Source organism: Peromyscus eremicus, unplaced genomic scaffold (genome assembly GCF_949786415.1).
Source record: "Peromyscus eremicus unplaced genomic scaffold, PerEre_H2_v1 PerEre#2#unplaced_72, whole genome shotgun sequence".
NCBI lineage: Eukaryota > Metazoa > Chordata > Mammalia > Rodentia > Cricetidae > Peromyscus > Peromyscus eremicus.
Window position 1 is genome coordinate 440,224 of NW_026734313.1, and position 4,405 is coordinate 444,628.

Genomic DNA, 4,405 nt, shown 5'->3' on the forward strand with positions numbered 1-4,405 from the left:
ATAAAATGGTTGGCCCTTTCTTTGTAACTACAGTAAGCAGTCTGCTAGTAGAAGAACTGGCTTGCAAAATACTTTTGCTTACACTCTCTTAATCTAGAACAAGTTGCTTGGATAATATATGTGGGTTCTTGGAACAACTTGTTTTTCACCTGTAATAAGTAAACTGTTTAACCATGTAGGAGAAATGGAAACATTTTTTTAAAGCCTGTTTTCATTGTAATCATTCACTTGAAAAATAGAATGTAACCACATTGTGATTTTTATATTGCTTAAAAGATTTTTTTGTGGGGTATATAAGCTGTAAGATTAAAAAAATTAAGTAAGTTAGAAGGAAAACATCAAGAATGAGAGAAGGAAAACACCAGGAAAGATGTAGAGGAAGAATACAGAAGAAGAATAAAAAGTCAGAAGAAAACCATCAAGAGAGTGTGTTTGTCTTTTTCTTACTCCCTCAGATAAAAAAGCCTTAGTATGCAGACTCCATGGATTCCCTTCATGCCCTGTTGTGCTGGAGGCTGGTCCTCATGGCAGCAGTATGTGTCTTCCTACCTCAAAATCTGGATCAAAGGCAGATTGTCTTCCTGCCTCAAGATCCAGATCACAGGTGTGCCCTCCATTTCTGGATTGTATTTCATTCCAGATATAGTCAAGTTGACAACCAAGGCCAGCCATCACATGTGGGTTTCTGAGGATCCAAACTCCAATCTTCATTTTTTTTATGCAGCAAACATTTGAAGCCAGTGGTTCTCAACCTTCCCAATGCTGAGGCCCTTTAATACAGTTCCTCATGTTGTGGTGATCCTCAGCCATTAGATTAGTTTCACTGCTACTTCATAACTATAGTTTCGCTACTGTTGTGAATCATACTATAAATATCTGTGTTCTTTGATGGTCTTAGGGGACCCCAGGCTGAGAAACACTGCTTTAACCACTGAGACATATTTGCAGCCCCTCAACTGTTCTTACAACAGTGAACCATGCATGTCAGTGGCAGCTACGTACACTTTCTCAGATGGAAGATCAACTTGGCATCCTTTATCTCAGAGTCAAGGAAATGGTGGAAGAGAAGGCAACCTTACATTGAGAGAGTCATGGATGTAGGGACAAGGTGCAGCTCATCCTTTGACCTCCACATGTGTGTTGTGGCCTTGTGTAAAGACTTAAGAGTTTGGTTCAGGATGTGTGGAAATATGCAGTGCTGAAATGAAGACACATTTCTAATATACTTTCTCTTTTAGATTATCTATGTCATCAGGGATCCAAGAGATGTTGCTGCATCTCACTCTCATATAAGAAAACATTTTTACCTTTTGAAGAATCAACAGACTTTTGATGAATATCTTCGTGCATTTATCCAAGGTAACAGTAAGTGGAATCTGGACCACCAATTTTATATTTTGAAATCAAGGCAAGACCAGAGATCGGTGTTGCATGTTTAAAAGCTAAATCTGTGGGTCACAATTGTTTAAAATTTACTCAGTGTGGGACTAGAAGGATGGTTTAGCTGTTAAGAGTGTGTACTACTCTTGCAGATGTCCAAGTTTGGTTCCCAGCATCCATGCCAGGTTTCTCACAAGGGCTTGTAACTCCATATCCAGGGGTCTAGCGCCCTCTTCTGGCATCCCCAGACACTGCATTCATGTATGCAATACCCACACACAGATATACATATGCATGTAACTTAAAATAACAAAAACCAATGTTTTAAAATTTTACTCAATGTGATGTCAAGAATTTTATGGATATCCAGATGCAATCTGATTTTTATTTAATGCATTTTTTCACTTAGAAAAATCAGTCCTTGTATGATATACTATACATCATCTATCCTTTATTTTTATATTTTTCAATTGCATCTTTTCTTATATTATATTCATTGTGCATGTGTGGATGTCTGAGGACAACTTGTGGAAGTTAGTTCTCTCCTTCAACCATGTGGGTTTCAGGGATAAAACTCATATCATCAGGCTTTGGGTCAAGTGCCTTTACCCACTAAGTCATTTCATCAGTTCTTGGTATTTTACTTACAATGAAGTATTATTTAATAAATCTATGATTGATTCATAAAATAGTTCTTATATGCATTTGGATTTTATCCTGCTCTTTTTATACACTTTTCTAGTTAGAGGTTCAAAGAGGCAGGGCTGGAGATGTGGTTCAGTGGTTAAGTACTCTTTCTGCTTTTTCAGAGGACCCAGGTTCAGTTCTTAGCACCCATATGATGGCTTAAAACCATCTGTAATTCCAGTTCCAAAGATCCTATGCCCTCTTCTGGTCTCTGTGAACACTGCACCCATGTGGTGCACATACATACATATCAGCAAACATTCATACACATGAGATAAGGTTTAAAAAATCCTTTTAAATATTTAGATAGTAAGCATGTATAATTTTTTCCTCTAAAAAACACATGTGAGCTTTCTTGGACAATGTCATAATTGTGTTATAGATGTCTAGAGGTAGAAACTTGACATCCCTTACCTTCCCCAAAGTAAATGCCATCCTCCAATTGGGAATAAGAATAAATACTCATGAGGTGCAAAGTTCAGTAATAATTTCCTTTTCCTCCCCTATCTCCATAGTGGCTTTTGGATCCTGGTTTGATCACACACTTGGATGGTTAACCAGGAGAGACACAGAGAACTTCCTACTAATGTCCTATGAGGAGCTACAGAGGGTAATTCTCTTTTACTGTGTTTCCTACATTCCCCATATCTGCCTTTGTTCCTTTCCTTTGTATTTCCCTAGGGGTAAACAATCGAGTAAGTGAGTGGGAGACTGTCATAGTTAGCATCGTTGTCAACTTGACACACCTGTGAGAGGAGCTATCCATGGAGAAAATGCCTCCACTGGATGTCTGTGGGGGGATTTTCTCAATTAATGATTAATGTAGGAGAGCCTCACCACTCTGGGTACTATATCCATAGGTGGGTGGGCTTGAGATGTATAAGAAAGGTAGCTGAGTAAGCCAGAGGGAGCAAGTCAGTGAGCAGCATTCCTCTGTGGGCCCTGCTTTAGTTCCTGCCTCAAGCTCCTGCCTGGCTTCCATCCATGATGCTCAAAACCCAGAAGCTGGTTAAGTCCCTCCTCCCCCAGGTTGTTATTGGTCAGTATTTTATCACAGCAACAGAAAAATCAAACCAAAACAGGGAAGGTGTGTAAAACTCAGCCTTTCATTGCCTGAATAACCTCAGCACGTTCTAACTCATCCTGTGACTCACTGTTCTTCTGAAACTGCAAAAACAGTAGTATTCAACTAACACAATGAAAGTGACAACTATCTAGAATAGTGAATGTCATGGTATGTGTGGTTGATAAGTCTTAGCCATGTCTTATTAAAGACACGTGCTTCGCCTAAACGTTCCTTCAGTTTTAGGGCAAGAATCTGATGGCTTTTGTTCAGGATACTAGCCTGGCACATGCTCTGGGTTCAAGCTCAACAACATTAGTACACGGAAGTTGTCACAGTGACTCCCACCCTGACAACCTGACCACATCAACACATTTGATGCAGGCACCTCAATAGCTTCATATTGGGGCCCAGGGACAATCAGCTGGAGCATCGACCTTAAAACTTAGGCAAGGACCTTTCATATAGACTTTCAGAGAATGTTCCAGGCTCGAGTCCTAAGTCAGAACTAAGGACTGGCCAACAGGATTCTCACCATAGTAAACTATGTATTATATACCGCAATTCCAATACTCCACAGAGTAGTGGTTTTTCACACAACTATTTCTCTCCTTCAAATCCCTTCTATTGGCTGATTTAATCCAGTGACCACTGAAATTCCCATTTCTTTCTGTGGTATACAGTGTTTTTTTTTTTTTTTTTTTTTTTTTTTTTTTTTTTTTTTTTTTTTTAGAAAGTGCCTGTTCATTTACTGTCTCCATTTTTCAATCCAATTTACATCCAGTTGGATTCATGAGTCTTGTTTTTTTTCCAACAAAATTTGTCAGTGAAAAGTTGGTAACCAAGGGTAATGATGAGTGTAATGGGGAGGAGCAGACAAAGTATTTCACGTATTTTATATGAAATCTAGATTAGCTGTGGGGGGCACACAGAGGGAAGCAGAAGATGGACTGTTCAGGTGAGGGAAAGGGTAAGTAGGAAGGGTAAGGTGGACAGCAAAGCATGATGGGTGATGAGGTGAACATGAGTTCAGTACAATGATACACATGTATAAAAAGTAACATAATGAAATCCTACATTTTATACACTTAAAATTGATTTGTTTTTCATAAGAAAAAGCCGGGGGCTTGAGGTTGGCTTAGCTGTTCAGAGCATTTGCTGCTCTTCCAGAGGACCTGAGTGTGGGGCCCAAACCCATGCCAGTTAACTCATAACTGCCTGTAACAATAGCTCCAGGGGAATCTGACACTCTTTTCTGGCCTCCACGGACACCTA